Source organism: Rhipicephalus microplus, chromosome 7 (assembly GCF_043290135.1).
Source record: "Rhipicephalus microplus isolate Deutch F79 chromosome 7, USDA_Rmic, whole genome shotgun sequence".
Classification (NCBI taxonomy): domain Eukaryota; kingdom Metazoa; phylum Arthropoda; class Arachnida; order Ixodida; family Ixodidae; genus Rhipicephalus; species Rhipicephalus microplus.
Window position 1 is genome coordinate 4,305,545 of NC_134706.1, and position 21,719 is coordinate 4,327,263.

Below are 21,719 nucleotides of genomic sequence, written 5' to 3' on the forward strand. Positions count from 1 at the left end.
ATTGACGTAAGTCACCAATGCGCGATCTCAGTCCCCTGGCGTTCCACTGCAGTATTGCTGCTTTACGAACCTCCTCCCTGAAAGACAGTGGTGGGTTAGCCATGGTCTACTCTAGGGCTGCTAGCACTGGACTAAGCGCGTCCAGTACTTGAAGGGCACTTTTGGCTGAAGGTGTATTCATGTCGTTTAACAACATGCGAATGGTGTCCACTAATGATCTTAGCATCACCATCACGCGATGATCTGGCTTCCCGGCTGTTGCAGCATTTTGTGCTTGTTTTGGAGGTGGCTTCTGTTGAGGCTCAACACGTCGTGTAGGCGGCTTCTGTTGAGGCTCAACAGATCGTCTAGGCTGAAGGAGTGGCCATTCCTTTGGAGAGAGAGATCTTCCGGCATCTTCTCTTTCAGCGCAGATGTTTGCCGTGCTAGGAGCCGCGCCTGTCGATTTCACCTTAGTTTCTGACTTTGTCGTCAGATTTTGAGCTGTCCTTCGTGAGGACCTTCGACGATGGCGGCGCCTTCGCCTTACTTTTTGCGCAGCTTCTCTGTGAGTCGAGTTCTCTCGCACCATTTGCCTCAGAATATAAATCTCTTTCTTAATCTGAGGGCAGTCCTTGGAGGAAGCACTGTGAGCGCCTTGGCAGTTGGGGCATTTCAACGTAGTTGCATTACAGTCGTCTTCTGAGTGGTGTTCAGCGCATCGGGGGCACACTGCGGAATTTCTGCAAACGCCCTGCACGTGGCCAATCTTCTGGCACTTGAAACACTGCATAGGCTTCGGAATGAATGGGCGAACCTGGTGACGGAAATGGCCAACCTTCACGTAAGAGGGAAGACAGTCACCCTTGAATGTTATTCGCACACAACGAGAGTTGTCTAGGCGACCAGCATGCACAATGACGTTGTTTTCGCTCACTGGTTTTATCAGTACAGGAAGATCTTCATTGGTGATTTCAGTGTCTATGTCATAGATAACTCCTGTTACGGTGTCACCATTCGCTGGTATGATGGATCGGACTTTGATGTTTCCCAGCTCCGACACATGCTGTAGCGTGTTCAGTGCACTCGGGTTCCTCACGTCGATTGCCAAAATATTCTTCCTCGTGTTTATCCTGATGTCCTTAATCTCGTTAGGCACAATGTTTTCAAGGTACAAGGACAGTGCTTGCCTGTTGAGGAAGCGTAGATTGGCAGTAGTAGTCTGCGGCACAAACAGAATGGAGTGAGGCTATCGCTGAGGCGCTGTCCTCACAGTGGCTGTACTTGATGCCGATGATGCGTTCATGATTCTTCGTTTGGCCTTGCGGTAGAGCACAGGTTCGAAGCCATCTTCCGAGGACTCGTAGTCTGATGCAGAGTACGGCTCGGTGTCCTCGCTCTCACTAGATGTATTACCACGCTTTCTTGAAGCAATGCCCGTGGATGAACTGGTACCGGGCGGGATCTCCGGGGATTGTACATCCATGACCGCGATGTAGGGGGCTGGAGACCCCGCTGTTGCGCTGTGGAACGCAGAAAATACAGCACAGACCGAAAGATGTGTTCCACAAGAGAATCACTTCGTCTTCCTCCTCTGTCGACAGATTGCGGATTCTTGTTTTGCATATTTAACAACTAAGCGAATGGTGCTACGATGGACGCATACGCATGTAAACAAATTGGTTGGTGCATACGATGTTTCATGGCCTTATTAGTTCATTTCGCAGTACACGAAAAGAAGAAAACATTGCCTAAGCAGCCTAACAGTGCGGCATCTATATTTATGTCTTAGGCAAAATAGCCGATATTAGAGACTCTTAAGTGTGCGTTGAAATCAACATTTTCAGAAAGAAGTCTCGCTCTTTTGTTTTTGTCGGTGGAAGCCTGAGATGCTCGCCTCATCAAATGCTTAAAGTGACCAAAGTGAAGCAAAAGTATCGTCCTAACCTGATGGCGTCACTCGACGACGTCACAGATGACGTGAACTCGGGAGTTCACTCTAATGTCATCGTGTCATCACTACGGCGCCATCCCGTGACATAGCTTGTTACTAAAAGGTGGACTGATTTTGGAGGCAATGTTACGGAACCACTTTAGGGGCAGAGAGCTGTCGGGGGAAGTAGGGGAAGTGCATAAGTACAAACGATTGAGAAGAAGGAGACGAAGAAGGAAAAACGCTTTAGTCTTTGGGGTGTTAAGGCGAACACACTACATGGGATCATGTGATATTCTTTGTGTGCGTATTAAAAGCTCATTTAGTGGTGGAGTGTGCTTAACGCTTACGTATAGATGGCATGCACCGACGTCATTAAAACCGCCATGTTGGTGCACTTCATGACACCATGCAAAGTTTGTGTCGTCGCGTTAATGTCATCAGTGCGTTAATCGCAAGATAGTAAAGGACTTATTTGTACAGGTTTTGTGCAAGTCTATAAGCTATTTTTTTATTATTTTATACTAATGCCACACGGGCCACTCTATTTTAGATACAGCATTGTTTGCGCAAAACATGCTCATTCAAACAGGTGGCTGCCAGATACCACGACACGCAATGAGTCGCCACTATTTTGGGACACTTAAAGAGTTGCACATGGTCAATCCCGGTGAAAAGAAAGAAAAATGCATATTAGGGGCAAAAGTCCTAAAGCCGTGGGTCTGTACATGCTTGTCTATTGGTATGTGACCGTATAGTTTTATGACTCACTCAGCAGGCGCGGACGGATGGATGGATGATCGGAGGATTCTTGGTTTGCCGATAAAACCCCCTGAAGCTTCGCCGCACTCATCATTATTCACTCCGTGGATATCTGTGATTTTTTTCTGGCTCTTTGCTTGAATTTGCAGTCACTCCATTGAAAAACTGAACAATTTTTAAACATAAAGCACCATTTGCGGCTATTTGCAACCGATAGCGCTTTAATTCGTAAGGTCGCCATGATATTTGCGACCGCATCGCCATCTCCTAAATTACCAGTCACCCGGATCAGTCTGTATTCGTGGACTGCCGTTCTTGACACAACTGACTTGCTTACTGTGAAGGAAAGATGTGTAATCTTAAGAGCTCGTTTTCTTTGTTAGACACACTATTAAGGAGAACTAACAGACACTTATGCAATGGAAATAATAGGGGCTGTTATGTTTAGTGATCCCGCGTATCTAGATTACTGGTCCAATTGGTCGCACATACAACGAAGATAAAGACTGCACGGAGAAATGGTTAGTAGTACGGTAGAAAAAACAAAATCCTTCAACTGATCTCAAGAATGCGGGCGCACCGAAGCTGTAATAATAATAATAATAATAATAATAATAATAATAATAATAATAATAATAATAATAATAATAATAATAATAATAATAATAATAATAATAATAATAATAATAATAATAATAATAATAATAATAATAATAATAATAATAATAATAATATTAATAATAATAATAATAATAATAATAATAATAATTACACTATGATATTAACAATATAATAATAATCTGGCTTTAATGAAGTTTTAAGCCAGTACTTATTCATACTACTGCAAGGGCTAGCTACCACAAGGGTTAAATCCCAATGTTGGGCGTTTGTTGTCAGGATGGAGACGTAATGGCTGCGTTCAACTCAAACGGCGCTCTCACTGCCAAACACAGAGGTAAATTGTGCAAGCTCTGGTACGCGAATGGGCTATGAACAACCTACCGTAATCTTACGAAGGCACATTTCACTTTCGTGCTGTATCGATTCCTATGACAGACGGATTGATCACGTTTTATGTTTGCTTCATTTACTAACCCTTTCTTGTTCTTTTTTCTTTTCGACTCACCTGATTCCACACATCGCCCCTTCTTCTACCCAACTCTGTCTTGCGCACTTGCCCATCGCTCCCCTTTTTGTTTGTTTTTGGGACACGGGTATGGAACATGCTCATACATGAACTATGGTAAGTAGTTTCAGCCTTGAAGAAGTCTACTTGCCGAAACGCTAACTCCAAAAACATCCCGTGTTCTCAAATTTTTCATCTAGGGACGTAGTAAATACTTCGTTGTCGCGGGTCATAATTTTTTATCTTAGCGCATGGACTATGCAAGAGAATTGAGTTACAGGCTTGATATTGTTACGCATCGTTCGTGTGCATTGCTATGGAGATATATGCAAGGCTTATGTAAAGGCTTGCAGACTACTTTGTGGAACTTAATTTGCTTGTGGAACTGCGGAAGTCTTATTAAAGTAGGTAAGACACACAAAAATGTGAACAGCAAGAAAAAAAGTCATACTAACTTTATGTATTGAGTGTTTTGCACACAAAGAAAGTACCTCTCAGGGAAGTTAGTCGCATATGTTTCTTTTTTTCTTAATATAGTGAGCAGCGAGAACGATAAGCGGGAGTAAAAGAGGAATAGAAAAAAAAAACGCTTCTTACTTCAATAATTCTTTTTTCTATCTCTAACGATGCTCACAGTTATAACTGCTTACCAACTTGTCTAGATGCAATAATACGGAATGACGGACTAGTTGGTTTTTGTTTCTCTCCATACTGAAGCTTCAGCGTGCACACACGAAGGTACAAAAGATTGTCTAAATGGATGGTTCACTAGACTTTGCACTTTTTTTTGTGAATCCTGCGATCTTTTTAGCACACAATTCTTCGTCTACTCAAGATTTCAACCTACAGAACACTAGACGAGATATAATGTGAGTACTTAGGGCTATGCAAAAAAAAAGAAAAAAAATCTGGAGTTAAAGGGTATTGCTACTTCTTAGCATCAAATTTTAATCACTTTCCTACATTTCATTTTAGCAAAACAATATTTTCACAAGATGAACATTCAGATGTAATGTAACTTTGTTCTGGAAAAGAAAATGCTGCTCAAAGTTAGTTATTAAAAACGTGATTGTTATTAAGGCCCGAAAGCAATGTATAGTAGAGTGATGGTAGAAGTACAGGTAGCATGATGTATAATATGATTCGCCAGAACGTCGACGCTTGCTGAGAAAACAAAAAAAACAAACACAAATAGGCACGCTGAGTATTATCTGTCCAAAAAAAAACCAACAACATTAAAGCAATAGGACGTGTGAGGGAACCGCTTTTGTTTGTTGGCTGTCAGCTAAAGTTTTACCATGCCTTTAGTAAGATGGCGGAGATCTGCTTTCACTTACGCGACTTAGTTTTCACTCCAGAATCTTCAATTCAGACATCCTTGTTGTCGATCACACATTGAATTCAACGTGCTTGGGGACATTCAGTGCTCTGAAGGAGCACTGAATGTCCCCAAGCACGTTGAATTCTTTCGCCACTGCCCCATCTTGATATGCCCCGTCACCTAAACGATTTTCGAAACGACGAGTACAGCTTCATTTCACCACTACATACATACATACATACATACATACATACATACATACATACATACATACATACATACATACATACATACATACATACATACATACATACATACATACATACATACATACATACATACATACACACACACATACATACATACATACATACATACATGCATGCATGCGTACATACATACATACATACATACATACATACATACATACATACATACATACATACATACATACATACATACATACATACATACATACATACATACATACATACATACATACATACATACATACATACATACATACATACTGTTATTTCTTTACCCAGCGTGCATTGCGTGTGGTCATATTACGCCATGCGGATCTCTTCAACCTAGGTATGACAGCAGGCAGCACGGCTCACCACCGCACTGTTCACACGCGATAACGCTTTGAGGCCAGAGATGGCAACGAATAAAATGAAGTGAATCCAAATAAATCAAGTCGATGCGAACTCCTGCGTTGCTCAGATTAGCGCCTCCAAAGGCGAACCCTTTCTGCTATTTCCACCCTTTTGCTTAATATTAAACCTATTGATTCAGATTCTGCTCGAATGCGCAGTCTACCGCACTGGCAAACGCCAACTGGAAGCGAGCCCTGGCTCCGAATCGGTATATAGAAGCACAAAACGACCTCCATAAACACAGCCCCCAGTATCTGCTTCAGTATACAGTATATGTACAAAGAAGAGGTTCCATACATGACATTGATTTTGTAAGGCTTCTGGACGTCCAGGTCACGGAGAATAACGATAACAAGAACATTATTATTACTTTTGGAAGTTCAACATCCGCAAACCACCAAATTATTATTAGGGGCACCAATAGTGAAGGGCTCAGAAAATTTCGCCCAACTGGGGTTCTTTAACGTGCACCTATATCTAACTAAGTACATGGGCCTCAAGCACTTTCGCCTCCATCAAAGATGCTGTGGCCGCGGCTGTAATTCGATGCCGCGACCAGCGGGTCAGCACAAAGGATAAGGCTGTAGTCTTATATAAATGTAGGCATGTCTATAGGTAGACAGGCAGAGATCATGCGAGGAGTTTTCGCGATTTTCACGAAGTGCAAAATGTCGTAAATGGCGTGCAAGTGCCTCAAATTCCACACACTGTTGTGGAGTTAGCGCTTAGCGTATCACCATGAACTTAAGAAGTAGGCCTAAGTATTTCGCAATCCAGAATTATTGAGCTTGTCGATAACTAAACGCAACATAAGTGAAAGGGCATTGCAGGACGTGTCTGTATAGACGTGGAAGGTTCTATGCGAATTTAGGGAGCTGTCTTGCGGGTGGCAGTTGGAGCTCCTGAGAAACAGCAACTGTTAAAACTCGATACCATTTCAGCCTTTTGTGGACTGCCCTAGCAGCAATGTCATTGAGGACTTAATCGTGCCGCGTCAACTGTGATGTATTGAGCACGAGAAAAGCATAAACACTACTGCATGGTAGTTTAAAAGTAAGGAGCGCGCCCTTCTCTTGAAGAATTGATTGAAATAAAGTTTGGAATATGCATCACTACATCTTGTCCTGTAAAAACTTTTGTTCCGAAAGGTTCATACACAAAATATGGGAAACGCCTTCTATGAAATGTCAGCGTTAGGTGACATTTTGCTCACCCCTCCTTCCTTTCCGCGCTTCAACCTTCACGGCTTTACCTTTACAGGACTAAATTTTATTACTGCGAGGTAATACTTGGAACACTGCGATGAGCTATTGACTCAGCGGCCTTTGAATGCACCCGAACAGGAACTGAAACTTGATGTTTGAGTCAGTAAAGCATTGGTTTAAAGCAACGGCATGTGCACATGGGGTGGCGCCTGCTCCTCTGCCTCAGACATATAAGGAAAGGGGGAGGGGCAAGTGTGCCCCATGCCTTCACTCAGTCGGACATGTCCCGTCTTTACATAATGTTCAGAGTTACGGCAAAACATATTTTCTAGAGATATTGGCGGGCTGGGGCCTTTGATACTGCATTCCTACAATTATTTAGTCCAAAGATTTTCCATGAAGAGGTGCAGACCGAAGGGAAGGCCGTTGTGAGAAGGACGTCCTCGCTTCATTTTGCTTGTTTTAAATGCAAAGCATTTCTTAGCAAACTTCAGCGACTTTGAGCGTATCTATCTATCTATCTATCTATCTATCTATCTATCTATCTATCTATCTATCTATCTATCTATCTATCTATCTATCTATCTATCTATCTATCTATCTATCTATCTATCTATCTATCTATCTATCTATCTATCTATCTATCTATCTATCTATCTATCTATCTATCTATCTATCTATCTATCTATCTATCTATCTATCTATCTATCTATCTATCTATCTATCTATCTATCTATCTATCTATCTATCTATCTATCTATCTATCTAGCCGCTTACGTTCGGGTGCTTTCATGGCCACTCCCTTAACTTAACGTCAACCAAAATTAGCATGACAGGGTAAGATGGTTTGACGAATATAACGTGCTGGTCAAGACATGAATAATGTCAAAATCCCGTCGCGAATGTCGTCAAACACTTTCCGCCAGACAGTGGCAGATACCTACGGGCGGGCATGTACCGCTGGCATGCGGGTATGTGCCACAGGTGATAGACACTTAGTTTCTTCCCAGGAGCAACGAGAACATAGGAAATTTTAACGCTAAAGCGTGAAGAAATACCCGACATCGGTAGCCTCGACCCAACGAATGCAAAGAATAAATGTCAGGGTCTCAACAGGAATTGAACCCAAGAATTCTACGTGGAAATGAAGCATTTACCCACAGCGCTATTTTACCACATTTTACCACATAGCTGCAGGTCTCGGAAGCACTTTTGAAATAGACGCTAATCTTCATGAAATGTCAACAGTGGTTTTAGTGCCGCCTGCAAAATTTTATGAATTTTACATATGTACTCCTTTGATACAGCCGTCACGTCGGTTTAATGTCTATGGTGGTTAGTTGCCATGCGCTGAAGTTGATTTATGTATAGCAGTGTGCAGGACCAGCATCTTCGCGAGAATCAGCGCTTCATATCAGCTTCTGGTGTTGCTGATGCGCATGTTTCATTTGGCATTGTTGCGCAAGTGCAAACAACTGGTTATATAAACATCTGCAATATTTCACCATACGTCTGTGCGTTCAACATTTGTACATACATTTAGCGTCATTTCATGATGTGTTGCCCAATAAAAAATTCAACACGGTCACCTTCCCTCATACTTCGCATAATGTCTATTCCCAGGTACGTATGATTTGACGAATTTGTTTTTTTTATTTCAGCACTCGATTAGGAAAGGCTGTTGTGAAACACCCCTTCCCTTCTCGCTCTCCTGTTGCTAAAACCTGCGCACGCCTATGGTCAAAGGGTTTCGAAAACATCCGTGTGAGACATGTGTTACACGAGTTTAGGGTGCGTAAACTTCACATTACTAGATCTGCATGTGGGCTCAACCAGTTCGCGTAGGCAGTTTATTTTTACTGCTTTTCACGAGCGGTCGTATTCGCACGAGAGAGATAGCGAAGATCACAGCAAAGTTTGTCCCACTTGTGCCAAGCACATGCCGGTAAATTAAACTGCCACTGCAAATAATGGACGTGAGATTTTCCTTCGTCGACTCGTTATGGGAAGCAATAAGTACAGTCAGGTAAAAAAAAATGGTTTACCACAACATGCTGGCCGGCTTGTCGGCATGAATATTTAGTGTTTTCCTAGCACAAAACTACAACACAAAACAGAAAGAGACGTTGTCTATTTTGCGTCTTGTTCCTAGCTTACTGTCCACATTGTGTTGCCCTTTCACACTAAATAAAGCAGTACCCTTGAATCGCTGAATCATTTGGTATCACGCTAGCCATTTCATTACATTAAATTGCCAAGCTCGGTGTACATAAAAAAAGTGCAATAGAGACATATTGCGGCAAGTTTATAACGCGCAGGAATCATGACCAGGTGGTTGCATTGCGATTTTTCTGGCTTGTTGGTTGGCACACGGCTGGCTTGCGACTTTCTTGGAAGAAAGTTTGCGAAATTCACTCGTATAAGTGTGTCCCTAAAAAAGTGAACTAACATGCCGAATCGTACGAAGGCAACGGAAAAAAACTTGGCTGATCCCTTTTTATATATATATCGTTACAAGACGAAAGAGAAGCGTGTCTTTACAGAAGTACATGAGCGTTTATTGTGCATTGCTTCAGCAACAGTAACAAATTTCAAGGTCACGTTAACAACGGCAAGCAGCTCGAAACTTTCAGCGCACACCTCAAGCAGGAAGCACGCACAAAATAAGACTACAAAAGACGAGCGCGAAGTAACAACTGTCACAGCTCGGCACTTAAAGACCACTGTTCATACAGAAAGACACACGAAACGAGCGCACGAGTATGCCCACGACAAATGCGAATAACTGTCACAATTGTTTCTACGTCGTGTGTCTGCAGCGAGCTCATTTCGTGAACGTGGCAGCGGTGGCGTGTAAAGTGTGCTTCGTCCTCTTCCGAATCATATGTCCGATAAGCGCGCGCGTGCAGGAGAGACCACGCTCTGTGGAGGCGCCGCTTCGTGGAGGCAACGACCTTTAGAGCGCGCCCAACGCGAGCATGTCGCGCCATCTCGCCGCTGATAACGAAAACACGCAAATCTTTCGACATTTTGAGGACTTCCAAACAGTGTATGGTGTAACAAACGGTTCGCCGTTAGCACTCCCAACAACGCACTCTTTGCGGCGTGGCGGTTAGAGCCACGCGCTGAGAATAGAGAGGTTGCAGGTTTGATTCCAAACGGCAAATGCTTACCTTCTGTTTTTTTTTTCCTGCAATTTCTTAGTATATATTTTTCAGTGCAACTTCCGTGACGGAAGTACGTGAATAGAGCCCTGCTGGGCCCTGGCATAAAACACTTCTGAGTTAAAAAAGCAAAAGAACTACACAGATGAAAACAGTTGAGTGAAGGACACGCAGAGGTGCGATGCGGTGGCCGAAAGTCAGTAAAGACCCAAGATCGCTTGCCCAATAAGGTTATTTCACAGAGATAGTGAATAGAGAGAGGTGAGGCACGATAAAATTGTCATCGCCATTTCCTAACTTATAGGTGTTTGTTTTCAAAACTAATAGCACCGTGTTCAGAATTTTCAAGCTTATTCACTATACAGTACAGATACAAATTATAGCCCTTTTAGTACAAAAAATGTTCAATGGTGTGGGTACCACAGCGCAACTTGAACATTTCAAGAAAAACAGAAATGCTGCTCTTCAAAAAAAAATATTCGGAATAGAAAGTGGACATTGAAAATTTGAACTGAAAACCATTCAGAGCCACAGAGCTGAAGTGTTCAAAATAAATTCAATAAATTTGATAAAGGCTGGACATGATATTGCCAAGGTAATTCATCAGTGAAGACACAGTAGGAGCACGCTAACTTTAATTTTTATGCTCACACGAAGAGCGTTACAAGGCACGAATGTTCCTGCAAAACTAGAGTTATTGTAAACTTATCTTGGGAGCCTGTACGCGGCTATTTAAAACCAGGTCGTCATAAATAAGGTAGTGCATTACAAAGAAAAGACACCATATCATCATCATCATCATCATCATCATCGTCGTCGTCGTCGTCGTCGTCGTCGTTGTCGTCATCATCATCATCTTCATCTTCATCATCATCATAATCAGCAGCAGCAGCTTCATCAGAACTCCACTGTCACCGCCATTATCACTATCATGATTACTATGATTTACGCATCCTTTTCCTGCCATGACTTAGTCTAGTTAACCTCCCTACTTTTCTAATATTCGTTTTCTTTATCTCTCTTTCTTATATATTCTGTATTTCTCACTTGTTTTTCTACCTTGCCATCACGCAGTTTTTGTGTTCATCTTTTACAAAAGAGGCACATGATGATGGCCATTATTGTTATAAAAAACAAAAACAAGCACAAATAGGCTCTGGTTGCGCAGAGCTGCACGCATTGTCACTCCTACGTTTCCAGACGAAACACGAAATATTAAAAGAGGCTAACATTAACTACTGCAGCACTACTTACTTGTGAAATAGGAGAAGAGATAGACGTTCATAATTATTACTAAGTTATGCTGATTCAATGTGCGGCGGCTGCATTTCCGATGGAGGCGGAAATGTTGTAGGCCCGCGTGCTCAGATTTGGGTGCATGTTAAAGAACCCCAGGTGGTCGAAGTTTCCGGAGCCCTCCACTACGGTGTCTCTCATAATCATATGGTGGTTTTGGGACGTTAAACCCCACAAATCAATCAAGCTGATTCAATGTTTTTTTTCACTTGGTGTGTCACAGAAATAGCTTGGCTTATAATCGGTAGCGATAAAGAAGTGTTCTGACTAAGCTGAATGTTAGGACCTTTTATCCGACTTTTTTGGCTTTCCAGGCAGCATGGGACTGTTCAGTTTAAACAAAAGGAAGCACACATAAACAGCGCTGACTATCATTATCGCTGAACAGGCAATAAGTAGGAAAAACACAAGGGCGTCATAGCACCATTAAAGCGAAACGCCCCCTCTACCAGGTGCTTCCCCGGTTCAACAGCACTATTGACTGCCTAGAGGCAATAAACTCATATGATAGCGCTGTGCATGCGCGATTCCTTTCTTTTTTGTCCCGTCTAAGCGTGCTGTTCCATGCTCATGGCTCCGCTGTTCGTACAGCTTTAACTTGGAGTAGAACTGGTCCCAATTTTTTTTTTTCTCATTATATAACAAAGCTCTTTCTTCTTGTTCCTCATATGAGCTTCATGCCAGTAACTGTTCTTGGCAGCCATTTTGCCAACACCGAAAAAGAGCGTTGCAAGTTTTGGAAAAGCACGACTGCGTTCACAGTAACGCAGCTAGAATGCTGTTGCGCTAAATCTAGACGCTCTTTTTTACGACCTCGTGTGCGTTTACGAGGCAACGAACACTCGACGACGATGATGACGACGATGGCGAAGCTATAGAAAGAGAAATAACAGCAGAAACGACCGAAAGATGTTTGTCAAAGTTTATGCTCATAGCATCTCAGCGTGTGTGTGTGTGTGTGTGTGTGTGTGTGTGCGCACACACACACACACGCACACGCACACACAGACGCGCACACACACACACACACACACACACACACACACACACACACACACACACACACACACACACACCAGGAAATGAGGCATAGATAAAGATAAAAGAAACTGTGTTTTTCATGGAATTTGAAAGCGTGAAGGTTCTGAAAGGTTATGACGCCAGCACACACACAAAGCACTTACAAGAGTTACAACTGGTGCTTATAACAAGCTTATTTTACAGGCCTCCACCACGCATGAAATAAGCAAGAAATGTCATAAAAAGGCAGCCATCGCCACAGCCATAGCAAACCCCTTTTCATATGTTTACTAAAACATTTATCATTGTCAACATTTGACAAATTATCTAGCAAACACATAAAAAATATAAAATTATCGCACTCATATTATTATCAAGATTGCGATTGCTGTTTTACTTGACGGATAGTGCTGTAAGTTGCGAGCTCATATATGAGGGTTTGGTTTCGTGCGCTTTCGCGTGGTACATTCGCAAATGCGTCCTATCTTGCTTGCTCAGGCTAGCATACGTAACTTACTGGTTAAGGGACCGGGCTTTGGTTCCATATGCGTGACCTTATGCGTGGCCATCTTATGCGTGACCTAAGAATCGAGAACAATAGAAATAAAATAACTTATATGAAATCCTTCGTCAAAGCGAGGATCTAACTCGGGTCGTTAGGTTCGAGTGGAGATCGAACCGGGTCATTTGCGTGGCAAGCGAATGTTCTACCACGTGGCCACGCCTCTGCTTTCGAATACTGGTACAATAACTTCCTCTGCTTTGAAAAGCAATAAAAGTAACACATGCTTTACAAACACAGGTGTCATACATGTAGGCTTCGAACATAAAAATTACAACATGAAATGTATCAATAATAACGCAAGATACACGCTCCCGTTTCAATCGGGCGTCATAACACATGGTCTAATGATTACCTCGTGGTTTAAAGCCGCTAACCCACTAAAAAAAAGGCCACACGCTACTTCGCCTGTTTCCCAAGGCCACGTAGTCGGTGGTAGAAAGTTCGAAAAGGCTTCATGCGCTAAGTGTTCGAAATACGCAGTAAAAACAAAATGCGCTATCACGTTTAACTCTTGAAAGCGAAGCTTTGGGGTCCCATAATTTTACTGTTACGGTAACTCCAAATCATTGGAAAGCAGGCGAAAATTCTAGAGACAGCTTATGCATACTATGTACAGGCACCGCCACATTCGAGGTTATAAATGAATGTTTCCTTACTTTTGTATATCGCGACATGAATCATTAAAGTCATGAAAAATTGTATGCATCAACCAAATAATTTATCGCGTATGTGCTTATGGCAGTTCTATACCTGTAGTTGTTAACGATAAAATACCGCAAGGTTAGCTTCATTTCAGTTGGCGGACCACTGTCGTGAAACGTTTTCTCCTGCCAGAGCCAAATGGCCAGGACAGTTAAGAAGATCACAAGGAAACCGAGGTTGGGGTGGCATTGGTTGCGCACAGTATCGGCAATATCAGCAGACCTTCTAATATGTCGTATATGAGTCCAAATATGAGTCATTCTTAAAGGGGATTGGGTATCATATTCCAACAACACATCAATATCAATCTTCAAAACGAATTCGAGCTTTGTTTGACGGCAATTTATCAACACATAGCAACCAGAAGTTGTGCCTCAAGAAAAAAAAACAGATATTCTAAGGCTTGTCATGCAGCTACACAAAGTTTTTAAAAAGTCAAAGAAGAAAGTCATGTGCAGGCTTCTGACAAGAGGTCAGCGGGCCGTATGTTTAATATCCCTGTTCTTTACGCATATAAAAAAAAAACGGAAATGCCTCACAACTCATTCGTTTACGTCGTTCTAAGTGCGCTTGCGAAACAGCAGTTTCGGTCATCAGTGTGTGGTGTGGAAGCTTGTTTGCGAGGAGGACCCAATACCACCACAGGAAGGCTGTGAATGCTGCGGCGTCGGCGCGGAGAGACGGCACAGACGAATGCCAGGTGAATGGTGGTGCGTATCCCTTCTCAGGTTTTTTCATTACATCACACGCGCATTGGTTTCAGGATACGGCAGGTCATACTATATGACAGTTATATGGTAGTTTATCAGCAACGAGATCAGCGAAATGACAGCTGAAGTCAGCAGAGTTTTGTGAACTCTTGAAGACATGAATAATGTTGATAGAGCGATAATGCGTGATCTTTGAGCCAATAGCGTAGCAGATGGCACATGCGCATGATTGTTCTCTCTGCACCTGCGGATAATGTAAGAAATCTAGCGCTCGCTTCTATTATGATCTGTAAAGTCCAGTGTTCAGCACTCGCAGCACACTATTACTTCAACCAATTGCGCATATTGCAAGTCATGAGAGGCTGAGTCACAGCGAAGCTGGTTGGGAACGAGCTAATCCAATGCCTGCTAGGCTTCTACCCCTTCACTTGTCTCTGTCCCGCTCCTTGCTATACTATACAGCAAATGGTTATTCTCTCTCTCGCTTATTTTCGTGTCTTTAGTCTACGTATTTATGCCAGTTTCTCTCTATGTTTAATTGTTTGCCTTTCTATTTTTACTGTCGTTCTTTCCATATCCATCTTTCGCTCCCTCCCTCTGTAGTTGTTCTCTAACCTTCCATCTTTCTCGCTCTTTCTTACTTTTTCGCCTATCTATTTCCCTCTTTATTTCTAGCTCTGTATCTGACGCACGGCAATCGTCAAGCATAACAGCTTTATTGCAGAAAAAAAAGGAACAAGGGAGCGACGGCATCTATGAATAACAGCGAACAAGTAAATGAGTAAGAACACACTACTGAAGAACACCTGTATAAAAAGTGCGAAGCATGGCCTTCTGATTGTGAAACTACATTCGCGGTAACCTAGCTGAGAAAAGCAAGTGGGAGTGGCCAAGCTATACAAGAAGTGGCAAAGAGCTCATCAGGAAGCAAATGACCGCGTGTCGATCGCCACAAGACATCAAATACAGGCGAGAAGCAAAGAGATGATACGCTACTCTCTGTGTACTCAGGAACGACATTGGTTGTCAAGGGCAACAACACGAGCGTGTGACTCTTATCGAAATGTTTGTCGTCTGCTCTTGCTCCGAAGTAAACCACATATCGGTTGTAATACTTAGCGGCAGCAAGTGTTGCCACCCAGAAAGCCGCTTCCCAAAGAGAAAACGATTGCTAGACGTATCAAGGGATAAAGGGCGAGTCACCCAGAAGCTCTCGAGTAGGACAGGTTCAGGTAGGCGCGGTTAATAGAGACTTATCTGCACCATGCCACTTTTGACATTCGTGGTAACGACATCTTACTCGGCTCCCGTGACAGGAGGGAAGAAAAGGCTTACATCTGTTTGTTGCGCGTCATCAAGCGCGTCGGAGTGTTTTGTTGACAGCTCATCGTCAATTGTCGGTCGCAATAATTGCGCGAGCATTTTACGGTGTTGATGTTTGTACAAGGTTATTGCCTCGATCTAGTAAAGGCGTTTATGTAACGTCAAATTGTGACGTGAAATCGTTTATTATTATGTATGAAGGCTATAATTGCCAAAAGTAATGCGACACTCAAAGTTTTACAAAAAAGAAGTGCCGCCATTTACATCATGCTCGTATATACCACTTATTAACAGGATATACTTAAATGAATCAAACAGACAAACAGGTCAGGAAAAGAATGAAAAATGTTAACTGTTGTGTTTAACAGCAGCTTGCTAAAATGAAACAACGTGGACGTAAAATCATCCATTCCGTCGGTGAAATTTCGACCCGCGATTTTTAGAATTAGACATCACATAAGGGTTGTCGTTGGGGACTCCTTTGCGAAAAATTAGCTGCTTTTCGACCCATTTCGCGACGAGAAGTTTAGTTGGCATCATAGATGTTTTCTCGCTACTTTTCAACATCTGCCTTTACTACAAGCGTCGGCTTCGCTCATACCATCTATCCATACCAAAAATAGTTCTGCGACGCAAGCCTACATTACCTGGCTGTAACTTCACATTCCCTACTTACTCTCACCGCGTGAAAAGTCACGACCGACCGCCAGGGAAGATACGACACTCATGGCGTTTCGTTCTAGTCAGCCAGCGGCGTTCAGTATTCGAAGATGCCGTGAGTAGGCAACATTAGCCCAAGTTCGCCGTCTACTCAGTGACGCTCTCTTAGCTGTCGCACCAGTTTCTCCAATACCACTCTCACCCTTAAATAATACAACTACGCAAACACTTATGACCCCAAGGATTTGCTAAATCGTTGATCATGGACGTTAGTCGTCGGAATGAAGATGCATCACTGAATATGAGTGCATTCACAATAAATATTGCTACAGCTGTCAAACACCAAATGGCATTGTGAAGTTTTGATCTCTTACAATAAACGTTCAACTAACGTTGTGGCGACACGTTTCACTTTCATGTCATACCAATTTCTGTAGCAGGGGTACCATCCATTTTTCTTTTTTTGACACATAACTTTTATAGAAAGAGTTTTAGGGCACGTAGCTAACAGATAATTTTTAAAAAGTTGCTGAACGCACTAATGTTTTTTCACAAAATCGGAAATATTGCAAAGTTAATAGAGTTGATACAAACTTTGTTATCTTTATTGTCCCGGTACTTTTGTAACTGGGCTACTAAATGGGATATTTTCAATAAGGTCACACGTTTCTCTAACTTTTTGTTTGTGCAGAACTTATCTTGTTAGCTTAATAACTGCACTTAGGGCGCGGCACTTACGCGACAATTCTCAACTGGCTTGTGATCGGTCGTGCCATCTTAGTGAACTTTACTGTTTTGTACGGACACTTCACTTATACGAATACTTTCGTTCTCTTACGTTTTGTGCTGCAAGAACTCATTATTGTATTGAAGAACTAGGACTTACTGCGTGGATGTTCAACTCACGCAGTAAGTCCCTTAGTATAACTTAGTATGTCTTTTAGTATAACTTCGTGCTTGTTCCCTACTTTGTGATAGCGACTACATCGATGCACCATCTTTGGCTGGGTGCAGCGTATATAAAGTACTTTTTCCACAAAATCTCATGATCGGAGAGTCCAGAATGTGCATGTGGACACGTAAATGAAGATGTCCAAAACATTTGTTACAATGACCTCAATATCAGGACCAGCGGCCACAGCTATTAGGAGATATAATAGCACTGGCATTTCAATCTCCGAAAAATTTCATTTCCACTATCAACACGTGCCTTACGAAAACGCGTAGTACTAGCCGTAAGAATTTCTCAGAATAGAGTGGTATACTTGTAAATTACGAAAAAGTATTGCTTGGACACATTTCATGCATATGATTGGACATTGTGCATTGCTATGACTGGGCGTTCTTAATCAGAGTGCTGCTAAATGACTGGACGCGTGTGGTGCTATTGTATAGCGTATCATATGTATGTGCAAATGTACTTTACGAGAATTATGGAGCTACGTGACGGGATTTTACACTCTGTTCATCTTTGTGTTCTTATATGACTGGGCTGACATTAACCTTGCCTAGCTTTTTTTTATTCGTGAATGTTTGTGTTTCTGTGCTTTTCACATCTGTGAAAAAGGAGTAGGTGGTGCTATACAAAAACGCAAACAGCTCCTAAGTATCATATAATAAAATGAGGAGCAGCCATCGCAATGAATTCGCACCAACTTCTCCATATAGACATTAAAAAAGGACATCAAAATGAACTACGTTACCTTGAAGCCGTAATGGTCGTCTGTTTCTGGTTATATATGCACGCCATGCGCTGTTTGAAAATTTGAACATATTGAACCTATTTACATAAAAAGACCATCGAAATATTTAGAAAAAAATAACTGATTTTCTGCATTTATGAACTTCCTGCCTTTTTTTCATTCTTCACCTGCATTTATATATCCACAGGCAGTAAATTCCCTTGCGCAGATCTTCAGTTTCCTGCGAAAGAGTAAGGTAAAAGCCCCACCTGCGTGTTGTCAAGTTTCCCGCCGTTCCTGTTTTTTTATTGACGCGATGGCTGCTTAGCCGCAGGTCGGGGAATCGAATCCCGGCTGTGGCGGTGGCATTTTCGATGGAGGCAAAAATGATGTAGGCCCATGTTTTAGACTTCGGTGCACGTTAAAGAACTCCAGGTGGTCGAAATTTCTGGTGCCCTCCACTAATGTAAGAAATTGTTGTTGCACAAATAGGGTGCCGGCTACTTCTTATCCCTTAAGGGTGTCATCCCGTCACCGAATTGCATACGTGGCAAATGTACTCATGCAAGTCCACCTGTAGAGCGTGCTTCACTGTAAGTGTAATCTTTATGCGGCGAAGCATTGTTGTCTGATTGCTGACTGTCTTTAACGTTTTTGTTCGTTAGTTAGCTAGTTAGTTAGTTATTTAGTTAGTTAGTTTATGTTTGCTCGTTTGTTTTTAAAACATGACATTTAGACGTCCATTCTTTTTCTGAGCAGCCTCACTATCGCCATGCCCATTGAGAGCCTCCTAAAATATTACCAAGCCATGCAAGAGGCCTTGGGAACGGCCAACTATAGTTAAACGGCTCAGTTTTAGGAACATCATGTCCCTTTATTATTTTCTTAACCTGTCCCAGTTTGCGTCGTGCGCCGAAAATACACACCCACTTTACTTACAAATTAGTACGTAACATAGGCCGTATGACCACTACACGGGAAAGGTCAGCCAAGCGGGAGTGAGAAGCAGAAGACATACTTTGCACTTAGTGCACCGAAAGCACCCAGGTGCGCTTCTAGACGTGGTGCTCAGCTGACTCTCAGGACCCGTAGTGACCAGTGACTGGACATCACCGACCTGTTGGCGAGATCGAGAAAAGGGAGAGCATGATAAGTCACCCGAAAGAATGGTTAGACTTTCGCGGGAAATGGGTTACCATGAATTGTATGACAAACACTGACTATGTCGCCGTGGCATTGAGCTGACTATAGTATCTATAGATAGGCCATGAAAAAGCAAATAAAAAGACCCACACAAGTTCATTGAGATGAATATTTTGCAGAAAGGTGACAGAATATTGCTATTAGAGGAGTGAAACTTCGTTGCAAGAAAGTGTTCGAGACGAGCCTTTTTCAAGAAAAAAATGTCTGCCATATCGACAAAGTAAATTCTGTTGGAAGAGCTTGCTTGCGTATAATCGGGTAACCCGCGAATTATTCGTACACACCTGCTATCATCATATGCAACTTTGGCTTGTGGGTTGTACATGCGGCCGAGCGGAGACCAAGTGTGCTTCCGGTGAAGAGAAAACAAGTGGACATGCCGAGAGTGGTGTGTGGCGCCATGAGCGTGCGGTGAGACTAAACACCACTGACATCTCCCTTTTTTACTCCCTATTTCACATTACTTTCTCTCTCGCACTGTTCTTCCCCCGTGTGGCGCTGTTAAAGTGACCTCCTGAGAGAGAGACCGTTACCATGACACATTTTTTTCTTCACTTCCTTTTTTTTAATCCACTTCGAGGAGGCGAGTGCGCGGGCCATGGAAAACTGAGGCCTTGAGGGGGGGGGGGAGGTGCGTCATCTTGTGAGCATTGTTGGAACCACCGGAGAGGCGACCTTGAAGCAATCGCAAAAGTGTACAGGTGACACTGCTGTACACGTCACCGACGTAGGAGAAGCCGCGAGCGGAAAAAACAAGCTTCTAAAAGCAATTCAGAAATGGGCAGATATGTAAGTCACATGGTCCTCTTTGCATTTGTCGAATGCGACTAGAACACGAAGAAAATTTACTTCTCTTTTTTTTCTGAGTCAATCGTATTAATCCCCTCTTCTCTTCACTCTCTCTAAAATCTGTCGGTTCGCATAGTGGTTTCACACGTATTCCGAGGTCTGCCCACTTTTGAAAGGCAACAATGTCGAGGAATCACGTCATGACATGACGACCCAAGTTTTCGCAAACAGTGACGATCCCGCTTGCGCCTTTGCCAACGGCTCTTTTTTGACGTTAGTGAGGCATTCTATGTTTCCGAGTTCCAACAACATTTCATGAAATGTAATAGGTTACTTAACACTGTGGTACGCCGATGCTAGAACGAATTGTGGTCTGTGGATTTTAGACAGTACCACCACATCCGCTGGATAAAATAACAAGGGATTTTTATTAAGCGGCCGTCGTACCACCCCAAAACCCGGTACCACAAAGAGTTAGGTGGTGGTACTGAGTACAATTACCATAGCAGGAGCAGTCCTTTTTCGGGATGTTATTATCTTTTTACCCCTTGTTTAGTTGAAATCTAAAACGTGTATCCATTGCATGCGCATCCGAACTACGGGGGAAGCCACTAAACGCAAAGGTCTTGGTGTTCTTCCATTACTTGGGTCTTCTTTTACAATGCACGCAAAAAAGCGCAATACGTGGGCGTGTTTTTTTTTTTTTGTTTCGATCCTACTGATATGCAGCCGCCTGAATCAGGAATCCAATCTGAGCCCACGTGTTGTGCCGCCATATAGCAACACCATACCAACTGATCTGCTACTAAGGCAACCATTTTTCTTGCGCTGGCTATTTGTAATCGTGGTTGCTATAAAGTTCTGGACAGCAGCAGACATTCGGTCTTGATGTTGCGGCAGAACAAAAAAAAGCTACAACCCTTTCAAATGAAAGAGTACTGACATGGACAACACACGTGTCCTGGTGCTTTCGTTGTGTCGGTCCTTTCAAAACGCTTCACATTTGTTACCAGTTCACTTCGCTTTCTAGGAACCATGCTGCATTCGCATTCCTGCGCGTGCTTTAGGATGCAGTCATTGAACTCAGAATCCAGTGACAATGCGCTCAAATGGCACTTTTCTTCGTCTAAAAAACTGCAATATTTTTTAGGCTCTTGTAGTCTCTGTGTGAAGTACATTTTTTGATACAATCTGCTCCGATGCGCGATGTAACCGTTTCGTTTTGATTATTTACGTAACAAAAACGCTTATGTCCCACAATGCGCACGTGTTTCTGGTTCCTTACAAGGTTCAGTTTTTTCCCCACTGTGTCTTAGGCTTAGGATGTATCCACAAGTACCTGAACTATTTATATGTTGTGACCGCCAGCTGGCACAAAGTTTTTTTTTTATCCTTCAACGTACTGTACAGCTTCCGCTTAAGATTCACGAATGCTTTCAATTACGCCTTCCTGTCAGTCAATATTTGCGTCGACGTATCGTGCTTCCGCTGCACGGGATTGATGCAATACCGCAATTCGTTCTTTACACTTTCAATACTTTGGCTTTATGCACTCGGCCTCCTGCTTGATAGTACAAGAAGGCAGCATCAACCTTTTTTTTTCTGTTCTCCTATGCG

General features: G+C 42.6%; 1 protein-coding gene across 1 annotated transcript in view; it reads right to left on the reverse strand.

Annotated features, from left to right (window-relative positions):
- The window catches only part of LOC142766801 (GTP-binding protein Di-Ras2-like), a 40,160-nt gene extending 20,930 nt beyond the window's left edge, over positions 1 to 19,230 (reverse strand). The window contains exon 1 of the mRNA XM_075868021.1: positions 19,129 to 19,230. The gene's annotated coding sequence lies outside the window, so the exon portion shown is untranslated. The remainder of the gene's footprint in view (positions 1 to 19,128) is intronic.
- Between the last annotated feature and the right edge of the window lie 2,489 nt (positions 19,231 to 21,719).